Consider the following 14295-nt stretch of genomic DNA (forward strand, 5'->3'; position numbering starts at 1 on the left):
ATCAGTGTAAGAGGAATATGTCATTCATTGATAAATGCATAAAAGAGAGTGTAAAGTATTATTAAAAGAGAGACAGAGAGAGAAAGTTACATAGATACATGAGAATCATCAAGGATAGAGGTGTGAAGTGATTGAGGATATGAAGGTGACTTATAATTCCCTTTTAATAATAATATCATAGTCTCATAAAATATAATAATAATATTAATAATGTTCAGGATTAAGTTGAGATTAGACTATTACGATTGATTAATGATAAGTTAAGTGATTTTCGTTCAACTACGCTTGATTTCCAATTTATACAAGGTGATTTACTATTTTTGGAAAGTCATGCTTGAGATGTGTTGAAGAATCTAGGGCAATCAAGTTAATCAAATTCTTCTCATGATGATAACTATTTGTGAGGTTCGCTTTACTCTTTTTTATTAGCACAATATTCATTTATTATTAGAGTGTGTTTTCTTACTTCGTCAAATAGCTACCAAAATAAAAGAGACAAGAACATAAGATGTTGCGTTTCTGCCAGGGCCAAAACCTCTCACTCTTTGAGTGGAGAACTAGAACAAATTCTTCTTATAGAGATTCCAATTGACGAATACCAAGACCATGACCCTTGACCTATTTGGCCACTCAAGGACCAAGACACCAATCCTATTCTTCATCATTGTCGAGATCATTATCACTGCTATTGAAGTCATCACTGCTTGCAACACTGAGGCCATCACTACTGCACCACCGGGATCATTACTACTGGACCTTTTATGCACCTTCACTGAGATCTTCATCAAGACAATGAGATCTCTATACTGAGATATGTATATGCATTTATGAGGGTTGCACCAAGATCTTTATCAAGATCGTGAAATTGTCACTACGTCTTCATCAAGATCATGACCAAGACAATGATTACAACTATGCTAAGATCATGATTGTGTCTAGAGTGTATTGCGAGACAAAGTGTATCAATGTGGGATCACCGAGATCCTCCTCATCACAACTATGTCGAGACTGTGAATATGTCGAGAGTGTATGCCGAGAGTGCTTCATTATGAGATCACCTAGATCCTCCTCATCAAAAATATGTCGAGACTGTGACCGCGTCTAGTATGCTGAGATAGTGATCCCCAAGATTTTGAGGAGGCTGTGACTTCATATCTATGGTATCCATCCAAAAAACAAAAAGATATTTGCATACTGCAACATGGACAGACTTCCGAAATTACCTCATTGTGGCATCCAAAACCCTTTTCTGTGACAACCATCCAAAGCTTCAGAAGGATCTGAGTTCTCCACTGCCCTTTTGTGAAGACCCTAGTTGAGTATTTATAGTAGTCCAACCTACATATTAAGACGACATAACAGTGTCAAGGGATGTGTCTATTGATGAAAGTCGACATGATCTTCCTTTAATTCAATTTGCAGGTCAACTTATTCAAGAGGGATTGTGCTTGTCTTTTGAGGGCGTCTAGACATTTCTATAGACTTGTATACATTAAAAATAGGCTCAAGAAGAGATCTTCATACATTACATTAATTCTAGACTCTAAATGACAAATCCTATTATTATAAAATCACTTGCTCATGAAACCCATGAAGAAAGTTTACAATAATAATTTTGTTCTCTTTATTACATCATTTACATCGGTCATAATTACATGTCATTATCAAGACCGAACCTAGCTACACTTTCTTCAACACTCCATCTTAACTGGGGAGGTATTCATAATGGTACTTGGTCATTATCAATCTGAATAATTTCTCATAACAAGAATCATATTCGTAATCCATCTGTATAGCATCATAGTAACCAAAATTGTTTCCACAACAAGGCCTTGACTAACAAATCTATCTCTCATAAGATCTAGGCACAATGTTGGCGAGACTAATGACTATACACATATTCATCATTGTCTCTCAAGATACATACCCACTCGGGGGTTCACTGAGTATGACCTTCTAGGACTATAATTTATTATCTTGGCTTCCCTGACCTCAAAGAATATCGATCCTCTTGCCTACTCTTATATTGGATTCCCTACACATCCTCAAAGAGCATCATATGATATATGATTACCCAATGCTCCATTATTTCTTCTCGAATGAAGACAAGAATGTTGTGTCTATATCCCCCTCTCAAATAGGGAAGATATGCCATTCCTGTAAAGGAATGTACCCAAGCTCCTTCTGACTAGGAACTTGCCCAAGCTCCCTCTTAATTAGGGACTTGTGAGACCTCCCTCTTAACTAGGGACTCTCCTTTGTATCAACATCTTATTCTTCTTGGGTCCTTCAACTGCTTGATCAATTTCTTTCCTTTATGTCATGAACTTTAGTCAAGCTTCTTTGTAGGGCATTAGCCATCGATCACTTTCCTCCTTGGTTCATCATGTCATTCCTTTCTTAATGTAAAGTGGCCTTCTTGGTATATATCTGGAACCTTCTTCATATGGCTACTTCTTTAGCATCACATTTCTTTCAAGAATTTCCATCCACCGCATGAATGCTAGCTATGCTTTACAACTCTTGTTCGAGTAGCCCTAAATGAACTCATCTAGATATTACTCAAGAACTCAAAACATAACATTAATTAAAATAGTACTTTACGAGATGTATCTTTGTCATGACATATTCCTGTAGGTATCAGCATCCTGCATAAATGTTGACACATCTCCCAAAGATATCCATTTTCAAGGGTCTAACTTCCATTAGAGTCCTCATATCTTGCTGGGAGATTTCCTAGGAAAATATTCTTGGTCTTTTGGATGTTGATCGCCTTCATCATTTTTTCATATCTCACAATCTCTTCCTTCCTTACACATTCCATTCCCAAGAGTTTCCAATCAGAGTTCCGTAATTGTATTCAACCATGTCATACTTCATATGAGGACATATTATGTTGATTTCATCTAGTGTGACTTATGACTTCCTGCATCCTTTCAGAGGGGGAGATCCTTTTCCCTTGATCATGCTCCTCAATATAGAAGTAGTGATCCATGTTACCTGTAACCATATGACATGAATTTATAATATTAAATACAAGCATACATACCTCATTTAAGTTTAGGTCGTTTAGGATTCTTCAAACAACTTCCTTAATTGAAAAGATATTCAATCCCTTGATCTGATTCATTTCTCATGTCATCATACCATCACCCCATGAATTCCATAAGTTGGAGTTCCTGATGAAACACTTGCTTCCTCTCTAGATTAGTGAACCTTCCAATGAGGATTCCATCAAAGAATCTTGAGGATCTTGCATATCCCCATCTGGAAGATGTTTCCATTTTTTTGACTTGATGTATGATGAGCCTTGTCCTAGATGACTTCATCCTTTCCTTCAATGTTCAATGGAGTTCCCAAGAGCTATATCCTTCATGTTTGACTGCCATGGATTTTGTCCTTCATGATTCCCATGGTGATGTCACGAGCTCTTGTTTCTAATTCTTCCATGATGCCACGATGCATCTTATTATCATGGTCATATCTATAACAAAATATTTAGGAGCTTATGATCGCCTTCATCATGTTTTCATATCTCATAATCTCTTCCTTCCTTACACATTCCATTCCCAGGAGTTTCCAATCAGAGTTCCGTAATTGTAGTCAACCACCTCATACTTCATATGAGGACATATTATGTTGATTTTATCTAGTGTGACTTATGCCTTCCTTCATCCTTTCAGAGGAGGAGATCCTTTCCCCTTGATCATGCTTCTCAATATAGAAGTAGTGATCCATGTTACCTGCAACCATATGACATGAATTTATAATATTAAATACAAGCATACATACCTCATTTTAAGTTTAGGTCATCTAGGATTCTTCCAACAACTTCCTTAATTGAAAAGATATTTAATCCCTTGATCTGATTCATTTCTCATGTCATCATACCATCACCCCATGACTTCCATAAGTTGGAGTTCCTGATGAAACACTTGCTTCCTCTCTAGATTAGTGAACCTTCCGATGAGGATTCCATCAAAGAATCTTGAGGATTTTACATATCCCCATCTGGAAGATGTTTCCCCTTTTTTTGACTTGATGTATAATGAAACTTATCCTAGATGACTTCATCCTTTCCTTCAATGTTCAAAGGAGTTCCCAAGAGCTATATCCTTCATGTTTGACTGCCATGGATTTTGTCCTTCATGATTCCCATGGTGATGTCACGAGCTCTTGTTTCTAATTCTTCCATGATGCCCCGATGCATCTTATTATCATGGTCATATCTATAACAAAATATTTAGGAGCTTATGATCACCTTCATCATGTTTTCATATCTCACAATCTCTTCCTTCCTTACACATTCCATTCTCGCGAGTTTCCAATCAGAGTTCCGTAATTTTAGTCAACAACCTCATACTTCATATGAGGACATATTATGTTGATTTCATCTAGTGTGACTTATGCCTTCCTGCGTCCTTTTAGAGGAGGAGATCCTTTTCCCTTGATCATGCTTCTCAATATAGAAGTGGTGATCCATGCTACCTGCAACCATATGACATGAATTTATAATATGAAATACAAGCATACATACCTCATTTTAAGTTTAGGTCATCTAGGATTCTTCCAACAACTTCCTTAATTGAAAAGATATTCAATCCCTTAATCTGATTCATTTCTCATGTCATCATACCATCACCCCATGAATTCCATAAGTTGGAGTTCCTGATGAAACACTTGCTTCCTCTCTAGATTAGTGAACCTTCTGATGAGGATTCCATCAAAGAATCTTGAGGATCTTGCATATCCCCATCTGGAAGATGTTTCCTTTTTGACTTGATGTATGATGAGCCTTGTCCTAGATGACTTCATCCTTTCCTTCAATGTTCAATGGGGTTCCCAAGAGCTATATCCTTCATCTTTGACTGCCATGGATTTTTTCCTTCATGATCCCCATGGTGATGTCACGAGCTCTTATTTCTAATTCTTCCATGATGCCACGATGCATCTTATGGTCATATCTATAAAAAATATATTTAGGAGCTTATGATAAGACCCTTTTGTGAGGGATACCATCTAAATCATAGTAGAGATCTGTTACTCCCTCTTTCCTTGGCCCTTTTCTTTAGATTCCTCCATCTTTCTGGTGATATGAACTTTCTTTCCATAATCTTTTCATATCATTGAATCTTAGCTATACCGTTCTATCTTGTTTGAGGACCAAAACTTCCCTGTCCTTTTTGCACCCTCAACTTGTCTTTTTCTATCTAGCATAGAGACCACAAGTTGTTGAATGAGGTAACTTTCTTGTTCATGGACATTTGTTACTCGACTTATCATTTAGTGAATTTAAGAACAATGATGATTTTCTTATTATCTCTCCCAAATATCCCAATTTAGATCTTATGAAGATATTCCTTCATTCTTTGATACCTTCAATTTTGTAGAGATCAGGTCTAAGTGATATGACTTGCTTTACTGCATTTTTAGAGAATGTATCTTCTAGCTTTTCATATATCTCTTTGATGTCTCCCCTCCTGCTACATAGGGATGAGAGGGCCTTAAGAGTTCCCTCCCATGAATTCAAAGAAGACCTTTTTCATTGATATGTTCACTGAATTCTCTTATCTATGATGACTATTATAATCTTCCTTACGCAAGGACCTTTGATGACCTATCTGACCTATGGATCTCCTTGCAATCATGAAGTCATTTTACCAAATTGATTAAATAATTAAAACATTCTTACTTGACATGTGAAGATAAAATCTTCAACTTGATCATGTTGAAAGTGGTTGACGCAGATGCATTGATGCTTCCTCCGAACGAGATCCTTGTTGTAATGATAGGAAGCTTTCTTTCTTACCTTTAAGTTACTTCGAATTATACTTCTGATCCTTATGATTAACAAATTGTTGATATACTTGAGATGACACTGTATTGCTATCACATAAGTGGACTATGGAACCTTGCAACATCGTGTAAAACCATAGAGCATTGAGGTCACTTGCCATGATTATCATCTTATAATATTGAGACCCATCAGTTAGTATTACTATGCATGTATCAATGAACATGTTCATTCTATATCGAGTACTGTCCAGGTAAACTTCTATATGCCATCTAGTATGTATCATCAAGCTCTGGGAATTTGAGATGTCAAGACTGTTCTTTCTATAGAAAGGATTCAATTTGAGGTTGGGATCACTGTGGTATAACATAGACCAAGGCTATGAGAGGCACCAAAACTGCTGCCATGTACCCGTGCTAAGCACTTGTGTTCTAACATCGAGACTTCATCTTTTGACTGAGATTACTTAATCATATTATGGCATCGAGATCTCGATAGCATAGCAACGCGATTATGGGTAGTATGAGACTATGAATTTATCCGAGAACTTAAGATAAGGATCCAAATCAGTCTTACTGTAGGACTAAATTGTCTTTTTGTTGTAGATTGTCTCCTTGATTATATAGATAAACTCCCTTATCGTTGTAGACTGATCCTTCAATCCTTGATGTAGGTTTTGAAACAAAAATCCCTTCAAGTTGCTTTGATTCCCTTCTTGAAACTTGATCCTATAATGTCTCTTTTATGCCCTTCCTTTAACTTCAACACCTTAGCTCTGATTCCATGTTGAAGAATCTAGGGAAATCAGGTTAATCATATTATTCTCACAATGATAACTATTTGTGAGGTTTTTTTTACTCTTTCTTATTAGAAAAACGTTTGCTTATTATTAGAGTGTGTTTTCTTACTTCATCAAATAGTTACCAAAACAAAAGAGACAAGAACACAGGATGTTGACTTTCTATCAAGGCCAAAATCTCTCACTCTTTGAGAGAAAATGCACACAAATTATTCTGATAGAGATTCCAATTGACAAATAGTAAGACCATGACCCTTGACCTATTTGGCCACTCTAAGACCAAGACACAAATCCTATTCTTCATCATTGTTGAGATCATTATCACTACTACTGAAGTCATCACTACTTGCAACACCGAGGCCATCACTAATGCACCACCGAGATCATTATTGTTGCACCATTGCTACACCTTCACTGAGATCTTCATCAAGACAATGAGATCTCTATACTGAGATATGTATATGAATTTATGAGAGCTGCATCGAGATCTTTATCAAGATCATGACCTTGTCACTATGTCTTCATCAAGATCATGACCGAGACCATGATTACAACTATGCCACGATCATGACTGTGTCTAGAGTGTATACCGAGACAGTGTATCATTGTGGGATCACCAAGATCCTCCTCATCACAACTATGCTGAGACTGTGACTGTGTCTAGAGTGTATGTCGAGAGTGTGTCACTGTGAGATCACCTAGATCCTCCTCATCACAAATATGTCGAGACTATGATTGCGTCTAGTATGCTGAGACAATGGTCACCAAGACAATGAGGAGGCTAATACTTCATCTCTTTGGTACTCATCTGAAAAAAAAGAGATATACACATATTGCACCATGGACAAACTTTCAAAATTACCTCACAGTGGCATCTAAAACCCTTTTCTGTGACAACCATCTGAAACTTCAGAAGGATCTGAGTTCTCCACTGCCCTTTTGCGAAGACCCTAGTTGGGTATTTATAGTAGTCTGACCCACATATGAAGTTGACACGCCAGTGTCAAGAGATGTGTTTATTGATGCAAGCCAACATGGTCTTCCTTTAATTCAATTTGTAGGCTGAATTCTTCAAGAGGGATTGTGCTTGTCTTTGGAGGGATTCTAGACATTTCTATAGACTTGTATACATTAAACATAGGCTCAAGAAGATATCTTCATACATGACATTAATTATAAACTCTAAATGACAAATCCTATTATTATAAAATCACTTTCTCATGAAACCCATGAAGCAAGTTTAAAATAATAATTTTTTTCTCTTTATTACATCATTTACATCAGTCATAATTACATGTCACTATGAAGACTGAACCTAGTTACAGTTTCTTCAACAAGATGCTACACATGAATTTTTGTTTTTATAAAGTCACTCTAGGATTGTTAGAAAATAGGTTTTATTAAGGAAATTCATCCCTAAGCTTCCCATGAGTGGTATTTTTCTTCCGAAGAATAGATATTTTTCATCTCTATTGCATGCATCTTCGTGCCTTAGTAGATTGAGGACTCCGTGCCCTGATCTACTCCAAGGATTCCAAGATTCCACACATTGATATTTTAAATATTTAAGACTTCATGTTCCAATACTTTTATTCTATATCCAAGACTCCACGTATTTATCTTTCACAAATTTAGGACTTCGCACCCTAATCCTTTTATTATAGATCCAAGACTCCAAGTCTTTATCTTTCATTGGTTTAGGACTCTATGTCATAATTTCCATGGCTTCTCAACTACTCTGCATTGAAACTCTATGCTTCACCTTAAGGTACTGATTGTGATCTCATACCCATTTGGTGGTTCGTTGGTAAGGTCTTGTTGCAAGACTTGCACACATCACAATATCATAGATTAAATGAATTTCATAATGAATTTATTCACATTTTACGAAGGATTGTGCATGACTTCCACAGTCATTTTGGTTTTGGAGAAATGACTTCCACAATCATTTATATTTGAACATCTTTTTTTGTAAATAACCAAGTGCCCTACCACCACGGGGCTTCACTCAATGAAACTCTAACATATCACATGCGTTCATGGCATACTAAACAATACCCTTAATTTGTCTACATATTAGAAATTACCTCTAAAAATTACATTATTTAACTCCCTACCAATACGAACCCAATACACCTTCCCAATTTAAAAAATCCCTACTTTCACTAGATATTGTGGGTACTTATTTTTTCATTAACATTTTTTATACCCCTTTATATTTTTTCATTAACTTTGAGCTCCATTTTTTATAACTACTAATACCCTTTACCCCCTATTATATGCTCATTATATTATGTCATTTTTTCGTCAATATATATCCCCCAATATGAATGCACGTGGTATGGTATTTCTCCCCCAGTGAAGCCCCTGTGCCTGCCACATCTTGATCAATAGAATATTAAGCATGCATAACATATAAATAATGTATCATGACTTTCACATGGATTCCACAATAATTAATAATTTGAGCATCCATGTTTACAAATAACCAGCCCCCCCTACCACATATTTCTTAGTACAAGATTAAACATATATAATCATACAAATAATGTATAATCCATAAATCGTAATTACGCCGTAAGGCGTTCCCTCTGAGAGGAACTCCCCTCCGTGCCGCGGTGTCTCGTTATGGGCCCTTAGATCGATTGTTAGATGATGGAATAAACTCCAACCATTAGATCATCGGCCTTTTTAGAAACCAAGCGTCAGCGAAGAGAGGCCAAGCGTCTGTGGATGGATGAGAGAAGACAGCAATCTGAGGCGCCTCGATCCTCTTCGATCTGAACATCAGGGAGCTGAAGCACAGTATGATCTTGTTGCAAATGATCTTGTTGCAAATGATGGCACTTTGTTCACTTTTCGAACCAATAAAAATGCTCCTAGGTATAAATTGGTTCGTGTAGACCTTTTGCAGCCGGAAGCTTGCAGTGACGTTATTGGAGAATCTGAGAAGGACGTGCTTGAATCAGCTTGCTGTGTGAATGGAAATCAACTTCTATTAAGCTATTTAAGCGATGTCAAGTATGTTTTGCAAATACGAGACTTGCAATCTGGAAATTTGCTTCATAATATGCCAATAGATATTGGGTCAGTTTCTGGAATATCAGGAAGGCGTAAAGACAAGGAGATATTTATTGGTTTTACAAGCTTTCTTACCCCTGGCATTATCTATCGATGCAACCTATGTGGAAAAACCAGAGTTAGTTGTTTTCAGAGAGACTGTTGTTCCAGGCTTTGATCGGACAGAGTTTGAGGCTAAACAGGTAACGGTTATTTTTACTATTTTTTGCTTCTACAAATTTTTGCTTGGCTATCTTTAGGGAGAAAATCTTCTCTATTGAATGTTTTAAACAAGTAATCTTATTGTAAAAGCAATAGGTTTCAGTGTTTCACATTAGAATTCATTTAATTTCTTGCTACAAGATAGATGTTTCTATTCTCCTCACTTGGAGGTTTCTATTCTCCTCAATTGGAATACTTAATACTAATGGGCAATATCATGCAGTCCATCTGGATTGACTACTGATGTGACTGTTTTCTAATATAATATTGTTACTGATCCGTCTCGGTTGTTGTCAGGTTTTCATAACCAGCAAGGATGGAACTCAGATACCAATGTTCATTGTATCCAAGAAAGACATTGCTCTTGATGGTTCTCATCCAGCTCTATTATATGGTTATGGGGGCTTTAACATTAGCATCACTCCAAACTTCAGTGTTGGTCGTATTGTCATTTCAAGACATCTAGGGGCAGTTTTTGCAATTGCAAATATTCGTGGTGGTGGTGAATATGGAGAAGAATGGCATAAAGCAGGCTCTCTTGCCAAAAAACAAAATTGCTTTGATGATTTCATATCTGCCGCCGAGTTCCTTGTGTCAGAGGGATATACACAACCTAAAAAGTTATGTATTGAAGGAGGCAGTAATGGTGGACTTCTTGTTGCAGCTTGCACAAATCAGGTATTTCCATGTATTTGATGATAAGATGTGTGGTTAAATAAAGGTCCTGTATAAACCAGTTGCTTGCTTCAATCCTTCCTCCTTTCGTTTCAATGTAGAATCCGATCGAAAAAGTTCTTTATCCCAAAGAAAATGTTGTTCTCTGTATCGGTTTTTCTCAAACTTATTCAAAAAGAAATGTAGGGAGCATTTAGCAGATCGTTTTTCGGTGAAATAAGAGGTTTTGATTGTTAATTCTGCGTTTAAACAGAGACCTGACCTATTTGGTTGCACACTGGCTCATGTGGGTGTTATGGACATGTTGTGTTTTCATAAATTTACTGTTGGTAAGTTTTACTGTCATAATAATATTCAACTACTTCTCCCCCTCTGGTTAGGGTAATCTCTAGACGTAGGCATCTGCAGGGCAACTGATGATGGAACTTGTGCTGATATCTGCAGGCCATGCGTGGACTACTGATTATGGCTCTTCAGATAAGGAAGACGAATTTCATTGGCTGATTAAGTAAGAGGACAAATGGAGCCTGTCTCTCTAACTAATAAGTAGCAGTGTCTAAAATTTAAATAATATTCAAACTGTTAGTGATCTGAAATGAAGATAAAATGTTTTTTCTTTTTCTATTCACCCTATCAAAAAGTGCTCTAGTTTTTTTTGTTTTGTTTTGTTTTTATTTTTTATTTACTTGGAATGAAAGCTCCACCGGAAATCCTGGAGTACTTTCCCACATGGATGGTAACTGGGTAAACCGTCGGCCCTGAATATGGGGTCTTGCCCTAAGGGAATCAAGGAGAGTCGAACTTGTGCTCAACAACAATCTAAGAACTTCATGTCTGGCTCTAGACCACTTGAGCTAACCCTTAGGGCTATTTGCTTGAACTTCTTGCTTTTTGAAAAAGGCATCATCAACTGTTCGTATAACACATTCTTCATTGCTGCAGATACTCACCATTGCATAATGTAAAGACACCATGGGACAAACCGGGACAGAATTTACAGTATCCTGCTATAATGTTATTGACAGCAGATCATGACGACCGTGTTGTGCCACTCCACTCTTTGAAGCTGCTAGCAGTGAGTACTTGATATGGCTCTGGCCCTGCATGAAATGTCAACTAATATTTGATATTTGAATGTTGAAGCTTATAGGCAACTATTGACGCACAAACCATTGGTGGCTCTTTTCCGTCCATATTTTCACAAACCGACATAACATATGTGTGATTCGTGTTTTATTGTAATTTATTTTAAATCCATAGCTAATTTGTTTATATCGATTTTGAACTTCTTGTGTATATAGACGATGCAATATGTTCTATGTAAGAGCATGGAGAATAGTCCACAGACCAACCCCATTATTGGCCGAACTGATACCAAATCTGGCCATGGTGCAGGAAGGCCAACCCAAAAGCTGGTGAGTTATTATTTTTTCGTAATATGCTTTTTCTATATGCAATTTTTCAGTGATTTCACTGATTTGCTTGTAAGAAATAAAATCTGTAGACAGCTAGCTGTGTCTAATTGTTTGTAAAGTTCTGATTTTCAAAGCGTATTTACTATTCCACACCTGTGAATGACATTGTGTTCCAGGCAAGGATTAGAACTCGATTTACTCTGTTCATGTGTGTTGTAGGTTGCAGAAATGTCCGTTTCATACTAAATATAACACTTTTCCAACTGCAGATTGACGAAGCAGCAGACAGATATGCATTCATGGCCAAAGTGGTCGGTGCATCATGGATTGACTAGCCTAGGTTGCGGACATTTTGGCAAAGCTTGAAGTTGCAGCTGGTCTGATATTGCAACAGATGGACAAGAAATTACTCTTTGTGACTTCGACAGTGTCACACAATTGTCATCCCAATTATTATGGAATTTATATCCAATATATATTCATGGATTTCCATATTTTTAGGTTGTTCAAAAGATTTTATTTGGCAATGAATGCCACCAAAGAATTAAAGGGCTTGTTAAGGTGCCAGACTCGAAACTGGTGCTTATGAATGATATATGTGTTTTTTCAGGGAATCAAGTAGACACAAATCACCATATTGTGGAGTATACTGGAGATGACTGATACACTGGCAATATGTCAAGAGTGTACAGTTTAAAAAAAAAAGGCGATTCAAAGTTTTTTTAGTATGCCCGGTTGTTGTTATGTGACCACTAAAAGCTAGCTTGCTGGGAATATTCCTTGCAAGACTCCAATGGAAGTATGTATGTGGTGAAATGTATAAGTAGTTAGCATGACTAGATGAGCAATGGATCAATGAAGATAAGTATATGGAGAAATCATGGCTACATGAGCAATGGATGAATGAAGATAACTATACGGAGAAATCAATAGTCATTATTGTAAACAGTTTATGTTTAAGTTGATTATATTAGGATGTATTTCAGTTTTGTGGAAGTTTTTCTCTCAATGGAAGTATGTGGTGAAATTTGTAATCAGTTTGCACGACCTGACTCTTCCCAAATATTCAACGGTATTTCGCATGAAGCCAGAAAAGCTGCAGTCTCCTGACCAACAGTCAACTTGCAACAACAAATGAGTAAATTAGCACCGTAAGGGAAACCGAGTATGGATCCCTCCAAATTTGGAATTCTGTGCTTACAATTTTGCACAATTTTATGAATCAGGAGATAGGGATGCCTTCATTATCTGAGATGAAGATCAAAAAACGTGACAATGAAAAACACTATATAAGATTACATGTACAACCTGGGCTTCTAAACAGGATAACTGAAGTGTCTATCACACTGAAACCACTTAGCTTGCCAATTACCGCAGATCAAGAACCAGATTATTGCATCTGCCATTACTGGACAAGAATAACTCACAATACTAATACCAAAGCTGTCCTCCCCTGCCTACACCTTAGGAAGATTAATACCCATTCTATTCAAGGGGAAAGCCTCCTAAAGCTTAGCGGGGAAATGATGGACCTAGAGCCTGCAATAGATGAATGGGTAATTTTACAATGAAAAAACACTATATAAGATTAAATATACAAACTGAGCTTCTAAACAGGATAACTGAGGTGTCTATCACACTGAAATCACTTAGCTTGCCAAAAACTACAGATCAACAACCAGATTATTGCATTTGCCATGACTGGACAGGATCAAACTCCCATTACGATACCACAGCTGTCTTCCCCTGCCTACACCTCAGGAAGATTAATACCCGTACTGTTCAAGGGGGAAAGCCTCCTAAAGTTGGCTGGTAAATGATGGGCCTAGAGCCTGCAATAGATGGATGGGTAATTTAAAATGAAAAAACACTATATAAGATTACATATACAAACTGGGCTTCTAAACAGGATCACTGAGGTGTCTATCAAACTGAAACCACTTAGCTTGCCAAAAACTGCAGATCAACAACCAGATTATTGCATCTGCCATTACTGGACAAGATCAAACTCCCATTACTAATACCACAAGTGTTCTCCCCTGCCTACACCTCAGGAAGATTAATACCCATACTGTTCAAGGGGGAAAGCCTCTTAATTATAAAATCAGCCTAATAATTTGTAGACGATGTTTTTGATATAGGGCAAGAGAAACACAGAGCTATAACTCTCTGTTTTTTAGGTACCTATGTTTGATTCTAGACTTGGGAAACACAGAGCACTGTCTGTTTATTAGACACTTGTGTTTTTCATTGTCACTAGGGAAGCCTGCACTGCCTACCTATGTGTGTCAGAGAGGTTTTAGCTTTTTCGAACATAGACTTTGTTCAGA

The 14295-nt window shown here is 37.0% G+C and overlaps 1 pseudogene across 1 annotated transcript; it reads left to right on the forward strand.

Moving 5' to 3' along the window:
- The first annotated feature begins 9330 nt into the window (after positions 1 to 9330).
- On the forward strand, positions 9331 to 12916 carry LOC149217467 (uncharacterized; annotated as a pseudogene). Its single transcript, XR_016250145.1, has 7 exons — positions 9331 to 9856; positions 10173 to 10553; positions 10804 to 10879; positions 10995 to 11058; positions 11493 to 11625; positions 11852 to 11965; positions 12235 to 12916. The product of XR_016250145.1 is annotated as an uncharacterized LOC149217467 (transcript).
- The last annotated feature ends 1379 nt before the right edge of the window (positions 12917 to 14295 follow it).

Source organism: Pinus tabuliformis, chromosome 1_1, assembly GCF_031772625.1.
Source record: "Pinus tabuliformis cultivar Carrire ecotype Pingquan chromosome 1_1, CPIR1, whole genome shotgun sequence".
In the NCBI taxonomy this organism is placed as follows: domain Eukaryota; kingdom Viridiplantae; phylum Streptophyta; class Pinopsida; order Pinales; family Pinaceae; genus Pinus; species Pinus tabuliformis.